Genomic DNA, 26,127 nt, shown 5'->3' with positions numbered 1-26,127 from the left:
CTCAAAATCTCTCCTCCCCAGATCAGTGTCACTATTTAACTTGACTCGGAGCTCGCTTTATGGGAAAAACCTTATATCCAGGGCATTTGTTGAAAAATAATCAGTGTAATCATGTAACACTCGCTGCTTGAGGCTGCAGTACCAGTTGGGGCAAACAAGAGCCTGGTCAAAAACTTCCAAGACCCGGGGACGGAGATATCCAAGAGGGCGGTTAAAGCTTGTGATGTGGTCCTGAGCATCTAGAAGGCCATGTACATGTACAGGGCTATGAGTGCGCCAAGGAAGGACCTGAGAAGTCCTCAGTCTCACTTCTGCCTGATCACAAGGCTCTGTGCAAGCAAGGAATGAAGGCCAGGGTGGAACTGTGAACTCTCTGCCTGTGGAAGGCATGCTCCAATATACAGAGCCCCGTGAAGAAGAGTGGAAAACTTACTGGTTCGAGGCACTGAAGGAAATCTGTGAGTAGCTGTTAACTGACATCAAATGGAACAGAGATAATCGTGGCCAGAAGTCTGAAAGGATAGAACCTGAATTTGTAACTCAGATTTGCCCTAATAAGAAATGGGGAGGTGGTGATCAAAGAGGATTTTAGCCTTAACTATAATATTTTGGCCTTGTAGATGAAAGATGCACTTACATATTAGGAAATAAAAAATAATTTTATGGTTAACAAAACCATAGAAGAAATAAATTTCCATCCCCTTTTCTGAGTCAAAGGATAACTAAAGGATGCTTCTTAGTTTTTTTCCCCCCCTAGGACTGAAGGCACAGATTTTTTGTTTTCTATCCAAACAGGTTCTACAAGAAACATGTTCAATTCACATTAACAAAATTTCTTGCACATATGAGCTATTGAACGCTGTAGATTTTCCACTATAGCATTGTTTCCCAAAGTGGGGAAATATACAAGATAACTGTAAAGGGTACATGGCTTGACATCTTTAAATTATGTAGTTTTGTCATCTGTACTAGGAAAAATTGTATCCGGCATATCAAAGAAAACCAGATAAGATTAAAGTGGATATTTAAGAAAAGGAATATGGTAAGTAAATAATGGCGCAGGTGCTACTCAGATATGGCAGAAATCACAGGAATGATGAGCAAATGGATGAAGTTTGAGAACAGTGCGCTACAGAATGCAGTGTCCTAAATAACACATGGATCTATGCAAGGCAATACATTTCTAAGTTGTCATGTGCAAATACATTCTTTAATCATCATGTGAAAAGAGTTGTGTTGTATTGGGGGGGGGGGGGCGGGGGGGCGGGGCACGGGGGAATGGGGATAAAACTCAGGATCCACACAGAGTTGGAAATTGAATTGAATGAGATTTGTGTAACTGACCCCTACCAGCCTCAGTGACGTGCTCAAACCTTCCTATCCTGCTGTGCATATTTTCATGTTCAGCACTTATGAATATTAGCATAAATGAAAATTGGCTTCTCTGCAGTTAAGGTGCTTTTGCCCAAAGCCTGAAGGCTCTATGGTGTTATTTTTGCAGAGCCTGAGCTAAGATGACATTTTGGTTTCACCAGGCATGGGGAAGAAAAGAAAAGTATGATAAACCTCTATTGTTTTGTCTGCCACTCCCTTCCAGGACAGTGGGCTAGAAACACCCTCTCCCACACTCAACCCCATCCACTCTGTTCTCCACAAGTTGCTGGATTCCTCTAAAACCACTACCCAGACTTCACTACATTATTCTAGGGATGGCCTAGCCATCTGGGATTGAGACTCAAGGTGGTCTTGCTCTAATGGCTGGACCTCTAAGATGAAAAGCTTGAAAATCTTGAGCAGCTGTTTTTCTCCATGTAGATAAAGCCAGTGAGACAGAACAATGAAGCTGGTAAGAGGAGAGAAAAAAGGGCAATGATGCAATAGAAAGTCCCTAGTTAAGGCCCAATTTATTCTGTCCTTGCGTTCACTGACCCCTTTTACAGTTTCCTTGTGACCCTTTGTGTTCAAGCTAATTGGACTTGAATTTCTGACACCAGGGACTAGAACATGCCCAACAAAGACAGAAAGCACTTAAAACCATTTCATATTGCAAAGGGGGCCTATTTAGAGTAGAATATTCAATGTATAAAATGCACAACCTCAAATATTTTTATGCTGGGAATTCATGCAGAGTTTTGTTTCTGTTTGTTTGTTTTTACCTTTCAAGCAGTATACACTGAACTTAGGAAAGCTATAGATATTTTTTTAATGTTATTTACTTATTTTGAGAGACAGAGCATGAGTGGGTGACGGGTAGAGAGAGAGGAAAAGAGAATCCCAAGCAGGCTCCGTGCTGTCAGCTCAGAGCCCAGATCCCACGAACCGTGAGATCATGACCTGAGCCAAAAATCAAGAATTGGACCCTTAATCTATTGAGCTACCCAGGTACCCCCAAAACTACAGATTTTTTAAAAATCAAAACCAAAATAAAATGGTGCTGAATGTGAGCATTTATTAGTGAGCACTTGCAGCATGCTGAACACCTGACATGTATTATCTGACTTCTGACTCACAGCCCTTTGAGGTGAGTGTAGCTATCACCCTTGAAGCACAGGGTATATAAGTCAGTATTGATGGAGGATTCAAGCCCAGTTCTAATTTCTGGGGCCAGTTTACTCTAACTCTGCATTGTGCTGCCTGGCAAAAACGCTTCAAGATCTCTTCTGCTATTGTATTTAAATGATATGAACAACAATGGTACTAGCATTTGATCTTATCTCATAAATGTTGTGATGTTAAAATAAGATTTAAACAAATATTAAACCACAGCAGCTTTGACCTTCAGTCTCTAGTCCTTTTTTTTTTTTTTTTAAGTCTGTCCCTTTACTGCCATCCTCTCCCCTCCTGAGAAAAGAAAAGGGACCAGGTATATTTTATCCAACAGTCAGATGTGTGAGTCAGGGATGATTGTCCTTATAAAGAACAAGCTCCCCTGCAATGAGTGAGAATGCGGAGTTCTGAGCTTGGCTTTCCTCCAATGTAAGGCAACTTGAACATAGTCTCAAATCCTAACTTTGTGATTCTATGAAGACTGGACTCCTCTGAGGTAGATGGCTTTCTGTCCAAACTACAATCCCTTGAATGATAGAATCAGAGAACAGTCTGCTAGTTCCTTCTCATATGTGCAGCCTCCACCTTTGACTGAGCAAATTGGCACCAAGCACTATAAACTTCTAAAATTTGGATCGTAAAACTTCCCAGAAGGTTGTCCAGCCAACCCCAGGACTGCCGCTCTAGGAACACACCATGTTTCTCCAAAGCTTATTTCAGATGCTACCACACAGGTGTTAGGGACTAAAAAATAGCATAGAAGAGAGTATACATGTGGTACTAAGGGTGTGAAGAGAAAGGGAATGCAGGAATGGGTTCTGAAGGTTGTTTTGCAGTTTAACACACATCATCTTATCATGACTTAGCTGGTTGGCTGCATGGCTTAGCTGGTTGCAAACAGTGTGGGAAGGCCAAGGGAGTCTGCTGAGGCATCCCATGAATTCTTGCTAGGGTTCTCCAGAGGAGGCCTCATCTCCAGGAAATGGACCAGTTCACACACACACCCCCCCCCCCCCCCCCCCCCCGGGTATGCGCCCCTGAGGTCTTCAGCCTTGCAACAATGTCAACCCCTTCAAAACCAAGCCCTGGGATTTTCTTTCCCTCTGTCATCAAAGCAGATTTTTCACAAGTACCTTGTAAGCATCTTTCTGGATTGGTTTATTTAGCTTGTGTACTTAAAAGAGATTTGCAGCCATTTGTTAGGAGGAAATACAATATTTTTAAAAAATATATACAAATTTATATAACCTAGGGATGCATGAGGTGGTAACTGTAAAAAGAAACCTACAAGCTAGAAAGGAAAAGATTGATACATTTAACTAATCAAAACTAGAGGAAAGAATTGCAAAACATCACTGATAAATGGTGAATATCCCTAATGTACACAAGGTCCTATACATTATACAAAAACAATCCAATTTAAAAAAAAAATAGACAAAGCAAATAAATGGACAGTTTATAGAAGAAATGTAAATTGCAACTGTCATGGGGAACAATGTTCAAACTTGTTACATGTTAGGAAAATTAAAATTGAAGCAATGAAAAATATTTGACAGTTGGGAAGAAATTCAAAAGGTTATCCCATGCAGGAGAAAGTGTGGGGGAACAATCACATCTCTCTCTGGGATGAGAGATGTAAACTGCTATAACATTTTTGGAAGGTAATCTAGAAACGTTAACATTTAACATAAACATACACTTGACTAAGCAACTATATATTTAAAAGTCTAAAGAAATAAAATGAATATGTATGTAAGTATGTGAAAGGGTGTTTATTTTAGCACCGCTTATTACAGGAAAAAAAGCAATTTAAATATTCCTCAACAGAGCAATGCATTCATATTATGGACTACCTTTGGCCTATTAAAAATGAGTTAACATCTCAAGAAAAGATCACTATCCCTTATGACAACTATAGATGCAAAAATCCTCAACAAAATACTGGCAAACAGAATCCAGTCACATATAAAAAGAAATATAAGCCATTGACAAGGAATGTAAGATGGGATCAACCATCTTGATATGACAATCAACCAATGTACAACATCATATTAATAGAATAAAAGATAAAGCAATATGATCATATCAATAGACAATTAAGAAGCATTTGACAAAATCCAACAGTCTTTTATGATAAAAAAAAACACTCAATAAACTGGGAATAGATGGGGACCCTCCTCAACCTGATAAAAAGGATCTATGAAAAGCCCATAAACTTCATGCTTAATGGTAAAAAACAAAGCTCTAGGGGCGCCTGGGTGGCTCAGTCGGTTAAGCATCTGACTTCGGCTCAGGTCATGATCTCCCGGTTTGTGGATTCGAGCCCTGTGTCAGGCTCTGTGCTGACAGCTCAGAGCCTGGAGCCTGCTTCGGATTCTGTGTCTCCCTCTCTCTCTGCCCCGCCCCCCACTTGTGCTCTGTCTCTGTCTTTCAATAATAAATAAATGTTAAAAAAATTTAAAAAAAAAAAACCTGAAAGCTTTACCCCTAAAATCAGGAACAAATCAAGGATGTTCATTCTTGCTACTTCTAGTCAACATTGTACTGAAGGTTCTAACTAGGATAATTAGGCAGGAAAAAGTAGTAAAAGGAAGAAATAAAACTATATTTGCAGTTGACATTATCTTGTACATAGAAAATCCTAAGGAATCCAGTGGGGTGAGGGAACTAGTAACACTCATTAACCAGTTCATCAAGTCTGCAGGATATAATATCAATAAACAAAAGTCAATTACATGTGTATACACTAGCAATGTCCCTCTCAAAAAAGTAGAACTAAAAAAACAATTCCAGGGATGCCTGGGTGGTTCAGTCAGGTAAACCTCCAACTCTTTATCTTGGCTCAGGTCATGATCTCACAGTTGTGAGCCCCTGCATCGGGCTCTGCACTGAAAGAGTGGAGACTGCTTGGGATTCTCTCTCTCCCTCTCTCCCTGTCCCTCCCCTTCTCACACTCACACACATACACACACTCAAAATAAAATTAAAAAATAGAAATAAATTTTAAAAATAAAAATAATCCCACTTAAGATAGCACCAAAAAGAATAAAATACTTAGGAATAAATTTAACACAAGAGTGCAAGACTTGTACACTGAAAACCACAAAATATTGTTAAAAGAACTAAATGCCAAAAGATAAACCGTGTTCATGGGTTGAAAGTCTTAAAAGTGTCAAAATGCCAAAACTTCCCAAACTGATCTAGAGATTCAACACAATCCCTATCAAAACTCCACATCCCTTTTTTTTTTTTTTAATTTGAGAGAGAGAGAGAGCACATGTAAGCAGGGGAGAGAGACAGAGGCAGAGAGAATCTTAAACAGGCTCCATGCTCAACACAGAGCCCGATGAGGGGCCTGATCCCATGACCCTGGGATCACGACCTGAGCTGAAATCAAGAGTTGGGTGCTCAGCTGACTGAGCCACACAGATGCTCCTCTTTTTTATTTTTAACACAAAATTGACAATATGTTAAAATCCATACAGAAGTTCAGGAACTCAGGTTAGCCAAAACAATCTTGAAAAAGAACAACAAAGTTGGAGATCTCATGGGATCCCTGGGTGACTTAGTGAATTAAGAATCCAATTCTTGATTTCAGCTCATGTCATGATCTCACAATGGTGAGATCGAGACCCATGTTGGGCTCTGCACTGGGTGTAAAGTCAGTGTACTTAAGATTCTCCTTCTCCCTCTGCCCCCCCGCTTTGTTCTCTCTCTTTCTCTCTCTCAAAAAAAGAAAAAAAAGTTGGAGGTCTCACACTTCCTAATTTTAGAACTTATTGCAAACCTACAATAGTTAAAACAGTCTGATACTGGCATAAGGATAAACATATTGATAAATGAAATAGCACCGAGATTCCAAAACTAAAGCCAGATAACTATGGTCAACTGATTTTCAATAAGAGTACCAAGGTCACTCAATGGGGAAAGGACAGCATTTTAACAAATGGTGCTGAGAAAACAGGAAATACACAAACAAAAGAATAAACTTCGACCCCTACTTTATCCCATATACAAAAATAAACTTAAAATGGAACAAAAACCTAAAGATTTGTAATAGCTAAAGCTACAAAATATATAGAGGATAACATAGGGGTAAAGGTTTATGACCTTGGCTTAAGCAATTTCTTATATATGACACCACAAACACACGTGTATGCACACACACACACGATAAATTAGACTTTATCAAAATGTTAAAACTTTTGTTCTTCAAGGATACCATCAAGAATGTAAACATAGGTGCTTGCTTCAGCAGCACATATACTAAAAATGAATGTAAAAATACAACCCCTAGAATGAAAGACTTAAATGTAAGACAGGAAGACATCAAAATCCTTGAGGAGAAAGCAGGCAAAAACCTCTTTGACCTTGGCCACAGCAATTTCTTACTCAACATGACTCCAGAGGCAAGGGAAATAAAAGCAAAAATGAACTATTGGTACCTCATCAAAATCAAAATCTTCTTCACAGTGAAGGAAACAATCAGAAAAACTAAAAGGCAACCGATAGAATGGGAGAAGATATTTGCAAACAGCATATCAGATAAAGGATTAGTATCCAAAATCTATAAAGAACTTATCAAACTCAAAACCCAAAAAACAAATAATCCAGTGAAGAAATGGGCAAAAGACATGAATAGACACTTCTCCAAAGAAGACATCCAGATGGCCAACCAACACATGAAAAAATGCTCAACATCACTCATTATCAGGGAAATACAAATCAAAACCACAATGAGATGCCACCTCACACCTGTCAGAATGGCTAACATGAACAACTCAGGCAACAACAGATGTTGGCAAGGATGCGGAGAAAGAAGAACCCTTTTGCACAGTTGGTGGGAAAACAAACTGGTGCAGTCACTCTGGAAAACGGTATGGAGGTTCCTCAAAAAATTAAAACTAGAACTACCCTATGACCCAGCAATTTCACTACTAGGTATTTATCCAAGGGATACAGGTGTGCTGTTTCGAAGGGACACAGGCACCCCAATATTTATAGCAGCGCTATCAACAATAGCCAAAGTATGGAAAGAGCCCAAATGTCCGTCGATGGATGAATGGATAAAGAAGACGTGGTATATATATATACAATGGAGTATTACTCAGCAATCAAAAAGAATGAAATCTTGCCATTTGCAACTGCGTGAATGGAGCTGGTGAGACAAGCAAAATTAGAGAAAGACATATGACTTCACTCATATGAGGAATTTAAGATACTAAACAGATGAACATAAGGGAAGGGAAGCAAAAAGAATATAAAAACAGGGAGGGAGACAGAACATAAGAGACTCTTAAATATAGAGAACAGAAGGTTGCTGGAGGGGTTGTGGGAGGGAGGATGGGCTAAATGGGTAAGGGGCATTAAGGAATCTACTCCTGAAACTATTGTTGCACTATATGCTAACTAACTCAGGTGTAAATTAAAAAAATAAAAATATAAAAATATAACCCCTAGAATAAATGAAAATATTTGCATATTATATATCTGATCAGGGACTGGTATCCAGAAAATATAAAGGACTATTACAACTCAATAGTAAGACAAATAACCCTGTTTTAAAAAAATCAACAAAGGATTTGAATAAACATTTTTCCAAAGAAAATATACAAATGGCCAATAAGCACATGAAAAGGTGTTTGATATCAATAGTCATTAGGGAAATGTAAATCAAAACTATAATGAGAGCACTTTATACCCACTAGGATAGCCATAGACAAAACGACTATAACAAATATTGGCAAGGATGTGCAGACATTGGAAATCTCATACATTGTTGGTGGGAATGTAAAATGGTACAGCTGATTTGGAACACAGTTTAAGAATTCCTCAAAAGTTAAACATAAAATTACCATATAACCCAACAATTTCACCCAAGAGAAATGATAACAAAGGTCTGCATGAAACTTGTACACAAACGTTCATAGCAGCATTAGTGATAATAGCCACACGTCAATTGATGAATGAATGAACAAATATGGTATACCCATACAACGAAACATTTGGCCATAAAAAAAGTACTGATACTACAAGATGAACCTTGAAAACGTTATGCTAAGAAAAGAATCCACACACAAAAGGCCACATATCATATGATTCCATGTATATGAAATGTCTAGAATGGGCAAGGTAGGAAGACAAAAAGTAGATCAGTAGCTATGAGGGCTGAGGGGAGGACAAATAAGAAGTGACTGCTAATGGGTCCAGAGTTTCCTTTTAGGGTAATGAAAATATTCTAGAATGAGATAAGGTGATAGTTGCACAATCTTGTGAGTATACTAAAGGCCACTGAATTATATACTTTAAACAAGTACATTTTATAGTATGTCAATTAGATCTCAATTAAAAAAAATTTTTAATGTTTATTTATTTTTGAGAGATAGAGAGAGTGCGAGTCGGGGAGGGGAAGAGACAGATGGAGACACAGAATCCGAAGCAGGCTCCAAGCTCTGAGCTGTCAGCACAGGGCCTAATGCGGGGCTCGAACTCATGAACTGTGAGATCATGACCTGAGCTGAAGCTGGACACTTAACCAACTGAGCCACTCAGGTGCCCCTAGATCTTAATTTTAAAGTAGGAAAAATAAATTCAACTATTCTTAATGACCTGGAAATATATCCCTGATTTATTATAAGATAAAATAAACACTAGCATAAGAAAATATAGAAGGTTTGTCAAACTCTTAATATTGATTACCTCAGTAAGACAAGTAAATATGTACATATAAATAAACCCATATACATGCAAACACAAATACATACATAAAAAGCAATTATAAAATCCTGGCACTTTGCAGGTTTGAGGCCTTAAGCAAGTCATTCGTCCCACCTAGGCCTCAGTTTCTTCCTGACAAAAATTGATTGGAGTGGATCTCAACAAGGATGTAGAGAGACTTCAAACATTCCTAACTAATGATGTCAGGGAACAAATACTTAGCTGAAAGAAAGGTGAAAACAGGCACCAGTGTTTGAATCCCAGGTGATTGATTCTTTCTTAATATACTGCCCTCAATTCCCTCTACTCACAAGACTCCCTAATGTCTTTCAGATTCAAACCAAAAAAGCAACAACAAAAAGCTCTTTTAAATATTCTCTATAGCTCTTTCACTTAAAAAAAAAAAAAAAAAAAATCAAACCACCCAAGAACTTACAGGGAAGATGGCAGGTAGGAGGAACCTAAGCTCACCTTGTCCCACAGATATGACTGAATAACACACACATTGGTGTAAATAACCCAGAAATGACCCAAAGACTAGCAGAAAAGTCTCTCCACGGTAAACATAGAGAAGAAGTCAGAAGGGCAAACTTGTGGGAGCTAAATGAGCCCATGGGACTATCTGAAGGAAGGAGAGACACAGCAGGCACTGAGAGGAGAGAAACAGACTCTCATACCAGGCACCCCATGGAGAAGACAAATCCCCATAATATTCAGCTTTGAAAACCAGAGCAGCATAATTTCCCAAGCTTTTACAATCAGGGTGCCTAACATCTGGAACTTTAAAAATCAGCAGGCTCAGCTCAGAGCCAGGAGGACAAGAAGAAACTGAATCCCCATCCTGAAAGACTCAACACAACAAACATCCCCTCAGAGATACAGCATACATGTAGCAGTTTGAAAAAGGCCTGGGATATACGGGAAGGAGATTTAGCTACTAATCTCAGAGCATGTGCTGGAGGAGGAGGGATCTTTAGGAGACTTCCCCAGGAACAAAGGAACTAGTGGACACAATCCTTTCAACCCCAGCTACACAGACTGCTGCAGGAACAACATAGTGCCAACACTCCACTTAACTTGGTAACAGGTATCCCACCTCCACCTTCTCCCAAAAACATACCCCCTTCAGCCAGGCCTAGGCCCCATGTCTCCGCCCACAGGAAACCCATAAAACTTGCTAACAACAGGCACCCATAATACCCATCCCCCCATCTCTTCTGTAGATCCAACCTTCCAACCCAGCCGACCTTGGTTTTGGGCAGCTTTAGGTCCCCTGTGCCAGCAGACCAGCATGGACCCTGTGTGTCCATCCCCATGCTCTCCTGTGGACTTGCCCGCTCCAGCCTAGTGGCAGGAGTTTCCTGAGCAGCTGCAGGTCCCCTCTCATCATGGATCTGTGCAAATCTTGCTAACCCTGGGAAACCCACCCCCTGTTCTCCTGTGGACCCGCATCCTCTAATATGCCCTTGGTCTGAACCATCCAAAATGGTGCCATGAGCCTGGCAGTGCAAGCAGCCCCGATAGGGGCCAAGACCACTCCAAAATGACTCTTGCCCTAGGGAGAGGGGAAGAAACTTACACATGCCAGTCTGACTGCAGCCCGACAGTGGGCTAGGGCAGACACCTTCTCTGACTACAAGCCCCTCCCACCAACAAAAACTTCTCAGGGGCCAATACAGAGAAAGCACTCTGTAGTTTGGTGCTATGGCATCTCTGACAAATACCTGGTCTGATTCAACTCAAGCCCAAGTTGACTGGCCCACTAACACAGGGACCAAACTCTGCCTACAACAGGTAAAGAGAACCATTGTAGATAACTAGACTGAAGGAAAAAGCAGCCCAGCCACAACAGCAGGGTGCATGCAACACACATAAGAGACACCCCTGAAGCACCAGGTTTTGGTTGACAGAGGACATTGCACTGCAGGGCACTACAGGACCTCTTCTTCATAGGACCACTACCTTCAAAAGCAAGAGACATAGCTGATGTCTCTAACACACAGAATCAGAGAGAGACAGAGGAATACATCCTAAATGAAAAAAATGGGACAAAATCACAGCAAGAGAACTAAACAAAATGAGCTAAGTCATGTGTCTAATAGAGAATTTAAAGTAATCTTCACAAAGATTTTCACTGAACTTAGTAAAAGAGTAGGGGATCTCAGTGAGATCCTCAATAGAGAGATAGAAAACATAAAAAAAGAACTAGACATGAAATCAATACCTGAAATTAAAAATACATTAAAGGGAGTAAATAGTAGTCTAGAGGAAGCAGAAGAATGGATCAGCAATGGGCAGAAAAATGGAAAGCAAATAAGCGGAATAGGAAAGAGGAAAAAATAATCAAAAATGAAAAGTAAACTCAGGGAACTCAGAGCCACCATCAAGCATAATAACATTTGCATTATAGAGAATACTGAAGAAGAGGAGAGAGAGAAAAGGGGGCAGAAAATTTAGTTGAAGAAATAATAGTGGATAACTTTCGACTCTGAGGAAGGAAACAGAAATTGATATCCAGGAGGCACAGAGATCCCCGAACAAAATCAACGTTAAGAAAGTCATCGCCAAGATACCTACTAATTAAAATGGCAAAACATAGTAATAGTAGGGAATTTTAAAAGCAGCAAGAGACAAGAAAACAGTTACATACAAAGAAAACTTCAAGAAGGCTTTCAGCTGATCTTTCAGCAGATACATTGCAGGCTACAGGGGAGTGGCATGATATATTCCAAGTGCTGGAGGAAAAAAGCCTAGAACCGAGAATACTCTATCCAGTAAAGCTATCATTCAGAATAGAAGGAGAGATAAAGAATTTTCCAGACAAACAAAAGCTAAAGGAATTCATGACCACTAAACCAGCCCTACAAGAAATGTTAAAGGGACTCTGAGTGGAAAGGAAAGACCTTGAGAAGGAGAAAGAAAAGCAGGAAGCACAAAAGCAGCAAAATTAACTATATATATAAAAATCAGTCAAGGCATTCACAAAAGAAAAGGATCTAAAGAATTACACCCTATACTAAAATTGGGGGTAGGGAGAAGAGTAAGAATGGATTCAAATTTAAGCAACCATCAACTTAATATAGACTGCTATATGCATAAGATGTTATATGTAAACTTAATGGCAATCACAAATCAAAAACCAGTAATATATGAAAAAAATGAATAGAAAGGAATCCAAGTATATCCCTAAAGAAAGCAGCAGTGAGAGGAGAGTAAGAAGAAAGGACCAGAAAAGAACTACAATAACAACCATAAAACAAGTAACAAAATGGCAATAAGTATATATCTACCAATAATTACTTTGGATGTAAATGGACTATATGCTACAATAAAAAGATATAGGGTGACAGAATGGATAAAAATGCAAGACTCATCTATGTGCTGCCTACAAGAAACTAATTTCAGACCTGAAGACACATCCAGATTGAAAGCACAGGAATGGAAAAGCATTTGTCATGCAACTAGAAATGAAAAGAAAGCTGGGTAGCAATACCTATATCAGACAAAGTACACTTTAAAACAAAGACCATGACAAGAGACAAAGAAGGATGCTTCATAATCATAAAGGGAACAATCCAACAAGAAGATATAACAATTGTAAATATTTATGCACCCAACATGGAAACAACCAAATACATAAAGCAACTAATAACAAACATAAAGGAAGTCATTGGCACTAATACAGTAATAGTAAGCGATTTTAACACCCCACTTACATTAATGGATAGATTGCCCATACAGAAAATCAACAAAGAAACAGTGGATTTGAATGACACATGGGACCAGATGGGTCTAACAGACATACTCAGAACCTTCTATCTGAAAAGAGCAGAATATACATTCTTTTCAAGTGCACATGGAACATTCTCCAGAATAGATCACATGTTAGGCCACAAAACAAGTCTCAAAAAATTCAAAGGATCAAAATCATACCATGCTTCTTTTCTGACCATAACACTATGCAACTAGAAATCAACTGGAGGAAAATATCTGGAAAGAACCCAAATACATGAAGGCTGAATCACATGCTACTAAACAATGAATGGGTCAATCAAGAAATAAAAGATGAAATTTTAAAAAAGAACATGGAGTCAAATGAACATGAAAATACAATGGTCCAAATCTTTGGGATGCAGCAAAAACTGTCCTAAGAGGGAAGTGTATAGCAATTCAGGCCTATCTCAAGAAGCAAGAAAAATCTCAAAAAACATAACCTGACACCTAAAGGAGCTAGAAAAAGTAGAAAAATTAAAAACCTAAAACTAGTAGAAGGAAGTAAATAATAAAGATTAGAGCAAAAATAAAATAGAAGCTAAAAAAAAAGCCAATAGAATAGAGCAATGAGACAAAAGACTGGTTCTTTGAGAATATCAAAGCAATTGCTACATCTTTAGCCAGACTCATCAAGAAAAAGAGAGAGAACTCAAAATAAGAAACAAAAGAGGAGAAATAACAACTGACACCTCTAAATTACAATGATTGTGGGGCACCTGGGTGGCTCAGTCAGTTGAGCATCCAACCCTTGATTTTGGCTCAGGTCATGATCTCACAGTTCATGGGATTGAGTCCCGTGTCAAGCTCCACACTGACAGCATGGAGTCTGCTTGGAATTCTCTCTCTCTGCCCATCCCCCATTCCCTCTCTCTCTCTCTATCTCTCTCAAAATAATAAACATTAAAAAAAGAAATACAATGATTATAAGAGAAGATTATAAAAAATTTTATGCCAACAAATTAGCTTACCTAGGAAAAACAGATAAATTCCTAGAAATATATAATCTCCTAAAACTAAATCAGGAAGAAATAGAAAATTTGAACATACCAATTACCAGCAATGAAACTGAATCAATAATCAAAAACTTCCCAATAAACAAAAGTCCAGGACCAGAGGTCTTCACAGGTAAATTCCACCAAATATTTAAAGAAAAGTTAATCCCTATTCTTCTCAAACTATTCAAACGAAGGAAGAGGAAGGAAAGCTTCCAAATTCATTTCATAAGGCCAGCATTACCTGGATACCAAAACCAGATAAAGACACTACAGTAAAGAACCACAGGCCAATGTCTCTGATGAACAGACACACAAATCCTCAACAAAATATTAGCAAACTGAATCCAACAATACATTTAAAAAAATCATTCACCACAATCAAGTGGGATTTATTTCTGGGATGCAAAGGTGGTTCTATATTTGAAAATTAATCAATATAATACATCACATCATAGGAGAAAGGATTAAAACCATATGATCATTCCAATAGATGCAGAAAAAGCATCTGACATAGTACAACATCCATTCATGATAAAAACCCTCAACAAAGTTGGTTTAGATGGAACATATCTCAACATAATAAAGGCTGTCCATGAAAAATCCACAATGAACATCATACTCAATGGTGAAAAACTGAGAGCTTTTCCTCTAAAATCAGGAACAAGACAAGAATTTCCACTCATACCATTTTTATTCAACATAGTGCTGTAAGTCCTAGCCACAGCAATCAGACAAGAAAACAAAATAAAAGGCAGCCAAATTGGTAAGGAAGAAGTAAACCTGTCCTTTCCGCACATGACATGATACTCTATATAGAAAATCCCAAAGACCTTACCCAAAAACTACTAGAACTGATAAATAAATTCAGTAAGGTTGCAGGATACAAAATCAATATACAGAAATCCATTGCATTTTTTTTTAAGAGACAGAGACAGTACAAGTGGGAGAGAGAGGTTGTGGGGGGGAGAGAGAGGTTGTGGGGCGGAGAGAGAGAAGGAGAGAGATAATCTTAAGCAGGTTCCACGCTTAGTGTGGAGCCCAAAGCACAGCTTGTCCCAATGACCATGGGATCATGACCTGAGCTGAAATCAAGACTCGGACACTCAACCAACTGAGCCACCCAGGCACCCTCAAATCCACTGCGTTTCTATATGGTAATAATGAAGTAACAGAAAGAGAAATTAAGAAAACAATCCCATTCACACTTGCACCAGAAACAGTAAAATACCTAGGAATACACTTAACCAAGGAAGTGAAAGACCTATACTCTGAAAACTACCAAACACTGATGAAAGAAATTAAAGATGACACACAAAAAATGAAAAGATATTCCACACTCATGGATTGGGAGAAAAAATATTGTTAAAATGGCCATACTACCCAAAGCGATCTACAGATTTAATGCAACCCCTATCAAAATACCAACAGCATTTTTCACAGAGGTAGAACAAATAATCCTAAGATTTGTGTGGAACCACAAAAGACCTCAAATAGCCAAAGCCATCTTGAAAAAGATGAACAAAACTGGAGATATTACAATCCCAGATTTTGAGATATACTATAAATCTATAGTAATCAAAACAGTATGGTGCTGGCACAAAAATACACATAGATTAATGGAACAGAATACAGTATCCAGAAATATGCCCACAATTATATGGTCAATTAATCTTCAACAAAGGAAGCAAGAATATGCAATGGGAAAAAGACAGCCTCTTCAACAAATGGTGCTGGGAAAACTGGACAGCTACATATAAAAGAATGAAACTAAATGATTTTCTTATACCATACACAAAAGTGAGCTCAAAATGGATTAAGGACCTAAATGTGAAACCTGAAATTATAAAAATCCCAGAAGAGAGTAGAGGCAGTAATTTCTCTGACATTGGCCATAGCAACATTTTTCTAGATATGTCTCCTGAGGCAAGAGAAACAAAAGCATAAATAAGCTATCCAGACTTAACTAAAATAAAATGCTTCTGCACAGCAAAGGAAATAATTAACAAAACAAAAAGTCAACCTACTGAACAGGAGATGATAGCTGCATATGATATATGTGATAAAGGGTTAATATCCAAAATATATAAAGAACCTATACAACACAACACCAAAACACCACAAATAATCCAATTTAAAAAAACGGACAGAAGGCATGAACAGACATTTCTCCAAGGTAGAAACACAGATGGCTAACAGACACATGAAAAGATGCTCATCCACTCAGTGATGCTGATCCACTCATCATCAGGAAAATGCAAATCAAAACCACAGTGAGTTATTACCTCACACCCATCAGAATGGCTAAAATTAAAAACACAAGAAACAAGTCTTGAAGAGGATGTGGAGAAAAAAGAATTCTTGTGCTCAGTTCATGGGAATGCAAACTGGTTCAGCCACTGTGGAAAACAGTATGGCAGTTCCTCAAAATATTAAAAATAGAATTACCTTATGATCCAGTAATTCTCCTACTAGGTGTTTACCCAAAGAATATGAAAACACAAGCTTGAAGAGATGTATGCACCCCTATGTTTACTGTAGCATTATTTGCAATAGCCAAATTATGGAAGTGGTCCAAGGATCCATAGATAGATGAATGGATAAAGAAGTGGGTATTTATATACAATGGAATATTACTCAGCCATAAAAAGTATGAAATCTTGCCATTTGCTACAACATGGATAGATCTAGAGGATATAATACTGAGTGAAATAAGTCAGTCATAGAAAGGCAAATACCATATGATTTCACTCCTATGTGGAATTTAAGAAGCAAAATGAACAAAGAAAAATAAGGATACACCAAGAAACAGACTATTTTTAAAAAATGTGTTTTTTCCTAGCAGTACTATTGATGGGTCATAGGGTAGATCTATTTTTAATTTTTTGAGGAACCTCCACACTGTTTTCCAGAGTGGCTGCACCAGTTTACATTCCCACCAACAGTGCAAGAGGGTTCCCATTTCTCCACATCCTCTCCAGCATCTAGAGTCTCCTGATTTGTTCATTTTAGCCACTCTGACTGGCGTGAGGTGGTATCTCAGTGTGGTTTTGATTTGTATTTCCCTGATGAGGAGTGACGTTAAGCATCTTTTCATGTGCCTGTTGGTCATCTGGATGTCTTCTTTAGAGAAGTGTCTATTCAAGTCTTCTGCCTATTTCTTCACTGGATTAATTTTTTTTGGGGTGTGGAGTTTGGTGGGTTCTTTATAGATTTTGGATACTAGCCCTTTGTCCGATATGTCATTTGCAAAGATCCTTTCCCATTCCGCTGGTTGCCTTTTAGTTTTGTGATTGTTTCCTTTGCAGTGCAGAAGGCTTTTATCTTCATGAGGTCCCAATAGTTCATTTTTGCTTTTAATTCCCTTGCCTTTGGAGATGTGTCAAGTAAGAAATTGCTGCGGCTGAGGTCAAAGAGGTTGTTGCCTGCTTTCTCCTCTAGGGTTTTGATGGTTTCCTGTCTCACATTCAGGTCCTTCATCCATTGAGAGTTTATTTTTGTGAACGGTGTAAAAAAGTGTTCTAGTTTCATTCTGCATGTTGCTGTCCAGTTCTCCCAGCACCATTTGTTAAAGAGACTGTCTTTTTTCCTTTGAATATTCTTTCCTGCTTTGTCAACGATTAGTTGGCCATACTGTTGTGGGTCCAATTCTGAGTCTCTATTCTATTCCATTGGTCTATGTGTCTGTTTTTGTACCAATAGCATGTTGTCTTGATGATTACTGCTTTGTAGTAGAGGCTGAAGTCTGGGATTGTGATGCCTCCTGCTTTGGTCTTCTTCTTCAATATTACTTTGGCTATTCGGGGTCTTTTGTAGTTCCATACAAATTTTAGGATTGCTTGTTCTAGCTTCGAGAAGAATGCTGGTGCAATTTTGATTGGGATTGCATTGAATGTGTAGATTGCTTTGGGTAGTATTGACGTTTTAACAGTATTTGTTCTTCCAATCCATGAGCATGGAATGACCCAGCAATAGCACTGCTAGGAATTTACCCAAGGGATACAGGAGTGCTGGTGCATAGGGGCACTTGTACTCCAATGTTTATAGCAGCACTTTCAACAAAGCCAAATTATGGAAAGAGCCTAAATGTCCATCAACTGATGAATGGATAAAGAAATTGTGGTTTATATACACAATGGAATACTACTTGGCAATGAGAAAGAATGAAATCTGGCCTTTTGTAGCAGCGTGGATGGAACTGGAGAGTGTTATGCTAAGTGAAATAAGTCATACAGAGAAAGACAGACACCATATGTTTTCACTCTTATGTGGATCCTGAGAAACGCAACAGAAGACCATGGGGGAGGGGAAGGGGAAAAAAAAGTTAGGGAGGGGACCAAACCAAAAGAGACTCTTAAAAACTGAGAATAAACTGAGGGTTGATGGGAGGTGGGAGGAAGGGGAGGGTGGGTAATGGGCATTGAGGAGGGCACCTGTTGGGATGAGCCTTGGGTGTTGTATGGAAACCAATTTGACAATAAATTTCATATTAAAAAAATAAAATAAACATTATCCTTAAGCCCTAAAAAAAATTAAATTAAATTAAATTAAATTTTAAAATGTGTTTTTTTATTCGTTTTGAGAGAGAGTGTATGAGCAGGGGAGGGGCAGAGAGAGAGAGAGAGAGAGAGAACTCAAAGCAGCCTCCATACTGCTAGCATAGAGCCCAATGCAGGACCTGAACCCACAAACCAAGAGATCATAACCTGAGCTGAAATCAAGAGTTAGATGCTCAACCAACTGAGCCACCCAGACACCCCAGATTCTTAATTATAGAGAACAAGGTGATGTCTACCAGAAAGGAGATGGAGGGGAGGGGTGAAATAGGTGAAGTGGACTAAGAGCACACTTATTATGATGAACATGGAGTAATATATAGAATTGTTGAATCGCTATATTATATATCTGGACCTAATATAACACTGTATGCTAGCTATATTGCGATTAAAATTTTTTAAAAATTGGGGCATCTGGGTGGCTGAGTCAGTTAATCGCGCAACTCTTCATTTCATCAGGCTCCGCCTGGACATTGTGGAGCCTGCTTGGGATTCTCTCTCTCTCTCTCTCTCTCTCTCTCTCTCTCTCTCTCTCTCTCTCTCTCTCCTCCCTCCCTCCCTCCCTCCCTCCCTCTCTCTCTCTGTTCCTCCCCTGCTCACTCTCTGTTTCTCAAAATAAATAAATAAACTTAAAAATAATAATAACAAAATTAAACTTAAAAAAATCAGACCCTTCGAAGAATGCATTAGCCTTACTCCTCATTAACTGCTAACATGGAAAGACACTGAGCTTTGCAATCGTCACATGGGTCAAGATTCTGGTTTATCAATGGTATTAGCTATTTCTGTATAATAAGCCACTTTCAAACTCAGTGTCTTAAAAGAATCAAAAGGCCCCAGGAGTTATTTGCAAGAACAGTTTCCAGAAAGAGGGGACAGAAGACAGATTACAGAGAGTGAAGAATGAATGGTAATGAGGCAGACTCATACGCAGTGAGGTCTATGGTGAAGGAGAGGAAAGTATAGTAGCTGGACAAAGAAGCAAGGCTAAAGAAAGGGTGTGCTTGGTTGGTTGGTTGATTTTGATTTGGTAAACTAGGAAAGGCTTCAGCATGTAATAGATCTGAGGAAGGTGCTAATCTAGAGATTGCAACTGATGATACAGAAGATATAATCAGTATAGCAATGTTCCATCAAGATAGAAAAAATAAGAGTGCAAGACTGAAGAACTTAGCCTTAGAAACCAGAAGAGACAGGTCTTCATTTTTAGATAAAAGGTGAGAAGACAATGATGGGTGCAGGAGTGGCTGAGTGTGGAAATGGAGGAGAGGGTGATGAGGAAACTGTTTGTGGGAGCCTTTGTTCTCTCAGTGAGAGAAGTCACAAGCTATCTTCAGTGAGTGAAAGGTATGGGGGCATGGTGTGGAGCTTGGGGAGAGAAGATAGGGTTTACACAGAAAAGACACCTGAAGAAGTGCTGAGTAGCCTTTGTAGAGATGCCAATCAGCAATAAGCAACTTTCTGTAGCAAAGATGGGACGCAAGAAATACTGTCAGGAAAGTGAATGGAAGGACTTGATGAGGATTTTGACATCACAGGATGTCAGACCCCAAGAAGGAGAACAAAGTCTCCTCCAGTATATGCAAGAGGGGGTTACAGAAAATTATACATTGAAGATAATTACAAAGAGATGGAACACGATTTTGGATTTTGTATCCTAGGTCTGTAAAGTGGGAGCTACAGTAAAGGCCACAAGGTCCAGGATTCTCTGTTAATAGCAAACGTTTATTAAGCACTTACTGGGTTTTTAGCACAGGGCAAAGCTTCTTATAAGGATTATTTCATTTAGTTATCACAACAATCCTTTATAGGATTCTGTTATTTTTATTTCACAGATGGAAACTGAACTCTAGAGAGGTTATTTTCTCAAGGCCATTGTGGCAGATTTTATTTTAGATGGCTGCAACCATACCTCCCATCCTCTACAGTGTGACCTTCTCACTCCCCTGTCAAAGGGCAGAGTCTGAGTCTCTACCCTTGGGGTTGTGATTGTTTATACCAGTAGAGTATGGCTGAAATTACCCTGCATGACTTTGTTATAAAATGCCATGCATCTACTGGTTCCACTGCTTCCACTGGAACATTTGCTCTGGCAGAAGATGACCACCATGTAGGAATTTTGCTACCTCAAAGGCAGTCATGTTAGAGCATCACCTGAACATGGCTAAACTCCCAGCCGACAGCCAACATCAACTGTCATCCATGTAAGTGAGCCATGTTGCTCTCATACCTGGTTCAAACTAATCAATCTTTCAGATGACTGTAGCCCCAGCTGATATCTGACTGCAAACTCAGGAGAGGACCCAAGCAAGAACTGTCCAGTTGAGCCCTTCCTGAAGTTCTGACCCTCAAAATTGATAGCAAAATGAAATGGCTGTTGCTTTACAACAAATTTTAGGGTACTTTGTTATGCAGCAAACTATAATCAGAATAGCCTGACAACATCACAGGGCAACAGAACTAGGACGCAAATATACATTTGGCAGACTCTGGAGCCCAGCTCTTAACTCATTCTCCTCTATACTCCCCTATATCTAGCACAGCTCCTACCTCGGAGCATACACTGAACAAATATTTTACCTACTTGTTAGGTAGATGCCTTCTTTTCATCTCTGTTTTTTCTTTTCCACTTCCTACCAGATTTACATGATATAATGTGTCATCATCCGACATTGCTAAAACACAACAATGGTTAGCAAAAACTTCATCACATGATTGCCAAGTAAATCTTCAATACAACCAACCAATCACATCCTATTATTTTAATACTTTGAGAAGCCAAAAATCCCTCAATTTCTAGGCTTTGAGAAAAAGATTGTGTCCTCTCTTCTTACACATATTAAGCAGAAATTACCTAAGTCTTCATATTTATCTTCTGGATTTTTTCTGGGCATATTAAACTTGAGGAGGTTAAAAGCACAATAGATACTGGCCACAAAAATGGCTTATCGGGACTGAGACCATTATGAATTCAGTACAGTTGAAAACTTAAACATGTACAGAACCTGGATCGTATACTCTTCAGTGCTTTTCAGTGTTACTACCTCTTTGAACAATATGGCATCTTCTCAAATGCTCTATCCATCCTGAAAACACCTCTATCAACACTCAGCAGAACATGCCAGGAATCATGAAGCAAATGAAATGTCAAGCAGAGATGAGTCAATATGCCCTGTATTTCATTAGCACCATCCAGTGAAGTCACAAATCCTGCCTGAATTGAAATCTAAGCCACACCAAGATCATGGGTCCTGTGCTCGGATCTGTTTTCCTTTTGAATTCTAAATGGCTGAGTTGTTACTACTGAACTAAGAAAATAAGTCTGCCCTTGAGTCAACAGTGCCCCTTTTAAATATCATTTGGTCAGTACCTGTCTCTGTTTGTGCTATTCCTCCCTTGTCACAAAGGTCTAAATTGGGCAGCTTATCTTCATATCAAAAGGGAGCAGGATGTCAATCCCCTTCATTACTAGTTCATCACTAGATTTTTTCTCTAATATTCCTGATCTCCATCCCCACTCTTACCATGAGTGATTGGCACAATCTTCACAGAAGACACATTTTACTTCACCCACCGGTGGTCACTCTCAGGGAACCTTGCCTGAGGAGTGATGCTCATGCATTAACTACCCCAGAGGAATCAAGGGTCTGGAGCCTACTTGGGCCACCTGAGACTGAGGCGATGGCTTTACAGTGTCAACAGCAACATCCACCCCTTCCTCACCATATTCCTAAATCCCTGTTGGTTTCTCTTTCTCTCTTCTCCTGTTTGTCCCCTGCTTTCCCATGTCTCCTGACAACAGATTTACAAACAGGTTGTAGAGTAGGGAGATATTATTGTGAAATAGCAAACATGCATCATTTGATAATCATAAGCAGAATAGGTCCCAGGGAACAGTCATGAGCTATTGAAAGTCTCATATTTCATTATTTGATGTTTATTACTTCACCAGCTGAAGATTTGGGGAAAGAATATCACAAATAATGTGAATTCTAGAGGTTAGTTCTGACTCATCTATTTTATTTATGATGAAGTCAGTCCATTCCAATTCTGGAAAGATGTCATTGGGGCCTGGATGCCAGGTTTCCTATTTTATTTCAGGAATTTCAGGCTTTAGGTAGAATAGGATGGTGGCTAATGAGCAAGGATCTGGAATCAGACTGCTGAGGTTTGAATTCCGCTCTGTCTTCACTGACTGTTACTTGGGCAGATTCCTTAAGGCTGATAAATGTTTATCTATCCTGAATCTCATTCAATAAAATTGAAGCACCACAAGAGCATAAACTGTTTCTTTTCACCATCCCCAGTACCTAGAACATTGCCTGGAACATAGTGTCTGGGCACTTAGTAAATGATAAATCAAGCAAGTAAATTTATATATAAATAAACAATGCCTGCCATGTTGGTTTTATTCATCTAATTATCCACTATAGCAGAGTATGCCCCACTCATCTTTTTGTTTCTTACAGCACCTAACCCAAGGTTTTGAAGTACCCATCAACATTTATGAATGTGAATGCATTTGAACTGGAACACATCATTGTATAATTGAAGCATCTTTCTATTCCTCCATGGTGAACACCAGAGGGGTTACAGGGACTCAAGAGAAAAGGATGGCGTGGCAGCATGACATCAACTCGTTTTCCTTGCCTCTGGCTCTTCTCTCCTTGGATTGTGCCTCTGTATGGTAGCCGCTGGACATTTCTTTTCCTCTGCATATCCTATCCTGCCTAGCCTTCAAAATTAATAAAACTGATCCCTGGATGATGAGCATCTTTCATAAAAATCAGGTACTAATCCCAAATTCTAATCCTGATTCCTCTGTAGCCAACCTTTATAACCTCAGCGAGTCACATCACCTTATGCAACTATGCAGGGCTTTGCTCACTGTAAGGAGGAATTCTACTTCACAGGGACATTGTGGTACAGATGGGAGAGGGAGTGTGAAAGCCCTGTGAAAAGGATGATGTAAGTAGCAGTTCTCAACTTTTTTTTTTTAATTAAGAAACTAGAGACTCAGGGTGCCTGGGTGACTCAGTCAATTAAGTGTCCAACTTTGGCTCAGGTCATGATCTCATAGTTCATGAGATCAATCCCTACACTGGGCTCTCTGCTGTCAGTGCAGAGCCCACTTCAGATCCTCTGTCCCCCTCTCTGCCACTTCCCTGCTCACATTCTCTCTCTCTCTAAAAAATAAACATTAAAAAGAAGTAGAGATTTATTTTTCTATGAAATTTGGTGTAAGGTCATGAAAAGACATCACAAGTGATTTTTTTTTTAAGATTGTGCCACACAGATCTCAACAGAGTTACTTCTACTATTACACAATTTTAAAATCATGGTTTGTTTAGTATGTGTTCCTAAAATCATTCCAGAAATACATATGGAGCACTTTCATTGTGTAGAGAAAGTGCTAGGGAGGAAAACTCCTGACTCGGTAAGTTGACATTCTGGTGGTGGAGCTAGACCTATAAACATATAGTTACCTCATTGGTAAATACGAGGAGAGAAAATTCATCAGGATATTTCTACCACAGAAGCCTAGAGTAAGAATCCCTCACTGGAGTTGGGAAGATGGTGATGGAGATTAGGAAGTAATACCTGAGATGTGCCTCAAAGAATAAGTCAACACTTATTATGAATGAATGAATGATGCTTATCCCATTCTATTTGATATTCAAGTTCCTGGAAGGCAGAGTCCAGCAAGGGAATGAGGAAGGGAAGAAGATATTTCATAAAGGAATTGCCAGCACTCAATTTTGAGAATGCCATATAGGAGGCTGAAGTGGGAAACATGCAGGAGCAGAATTGATTCAGGCATCATCAGATCATGGGCACTTAGGCATTATCCTGCTGGAGATGGGAAGTCATCCTTAGTTTATTTTTATTTTTATTTTTTTTTAATTTTTATTTTATATATATATATTTTTTTAATATATGAAATTTACTGTCAAATTGGTTTCCATACAACACCCAGTGCTCATCCCAAAAGGTGCCCTCCTCAATACCCATCACCCACCCTGCCCTCCCTCCCACCCTGCCCTCCCTCCCACCCCCCATCAACCCTCAGTTTGTTCTCAGTTTTTAACAGTCTCTTATGCTTTGGCTCTCTCCCACTCTAACCTCTTTTTTTTTTTTCTTTCCTTCCTTCCCCTCCCCCATGGGTTTCTGTTATGTTTCTCAGGATCCACATAAGAGTGAAACCATATGGTATCTGTCTTTCTCTGTATGGCTTATTTCACTTAGCATCACACTCTCCAGTTCCATCCATGTTGCTACAAAAGGCCATATTTCATTTTTTCTCATTGCCACGTAGTATTCCATTGTGTATATAAACCACAATTTCTTTATCCATTCATCAGTTGATGGACATTTAGGCTCTTTCCATAATTTGGCTATTGTTGAGAGTGCCGCTATAAACATTGGGGTACAGGTGCCCCTATGCATCAGTACTCCTGTATCCCTTGGATAAATTCCTAGCTGTGCTATTGCTGGGTCATAGGGTAGGTCTATTTTTAATTTTCTGAGGAACCTCCACACTGCTTTCCAGAGCGGCTGCACCAATTTGCATTCCCACCAACAGTGCAAGAGGGTTCCTGTTTCTCCACATCCTCTCCAGCATCTATAGTCTCCTGATTTCTTCATTTTGGCCACTCTGACTGGCGTGAGGTGGTATCTGAGTGTGGTTTTGATTTGTATTTCCCTGATAAGGAGCGACGTTGAGCATCTTTTCATGTGCCTGTTGGCCATCCGGATGTCTTCTTTAGAGAAGTGTCTATTCATGTTTTCTGCCCATTTCTTCACTGGGTTATTTGTTTTTCGGGTGTGGAGTTTGATGAGCTCTTTATAGATTTTGGATACTAGCCCTTTGTCCGATGTGTCATTTGCAAATATCTTTTCCCATTCCGTTGGCTGCCTTTTAGTTTTGTTGGTTGTTTCCTTTGCTGTGCAGAAGCTTTTTATCTTCATAAGGTCCCAGTAATTCACTTTTGCTTTTAATTCCCTTGCCTTTGGGGATGTGCCGAGTAAGAGATTGCTACGGCTGAGGTCAGAGAGGTCTTTTCCTGCTTTCTCCTCTAAGGTTTTGATGGTTTCCTGTCTCACATTCAGGTCCTTTATCCATTTTGAGTTTATTTTTGTGAATGGTGTGAGAAAGTGGTCTAGTTTCAGCCTTCTGCATGTTGCTGTCCAGTTCTCCCAGCACCATTTGTTAAAGAGACTGTCTTTTTTCCATTGGATGTTCTTTCCTGCTTTGTCAAAGATGAGTTGGCCATACGTTTGTGGGTCTAGTTCTGGGGTTTCTATTCTATTCCATTGGTCTATGTGTCTGTTTTTATGCCAATACCATGCTGTCTTGATGATGACAGCTTTGTAGTAGAGGCTAAAGTCTGGGATTGTGATGCCTCCTGCTTTGGTCTTCTTCTTCAAAATTACTTTGGCTATTCGGGGCCTTTTGTGGTTCCATATGAATTTTAGGATTGCTTGTTCTAGTTTCGAGAAGAATGCTGGTGCAATTTTGATTGAGATTGCATTGAATGTGT

General features: G+C 39.2%; 1 protein-coding gene across 2 annotated transcripts in view; it reads left to right on the top strand.

Moving 5' to 3' along the window:
- The window catches only part of FNDC3B (fibronectin type III domain containing 3B), a 434,559-nt gene extending 411,231 nt beyond the window's left edge, over nucleotides 1-23,328 (top strand). Inside the window, exon 27 of one of the 2 annotated variants that reach the window (XM_042998607.1) lies at nucleotides 23,056-23,328. The gene's annotated coding sequence lies outside the window, so the exon portion shown is untranslated. Of the gene's footprint in view, nucleotides 1-20,421; nucleotides 20,492-23,055 lie in introns of those variants that run through there. The other variant, XM_042998606.1, reaches the window with a different exon arrangement.
- Nucleotides 23,329-26,127: the final 2,799 nt, after the last annotated feature.

This window comes from Panthera tigris, chromosome C2, assembly GCF_018350195.1.
Source record: "Panthera tigris isolate Pti1 chromosome C2, P.tigris_Pti1_mat1.1, whole genome shotgun sequence".
Taxonomy (NCBI): Eukaryota; Metazoa; Chordata; class Mammalia; order Carnivora; family Felidae; genus Panthera; species Panthera tigris.
This window is presented reverse-complemented; position numbering and strand designations above follow the sequence as displayed.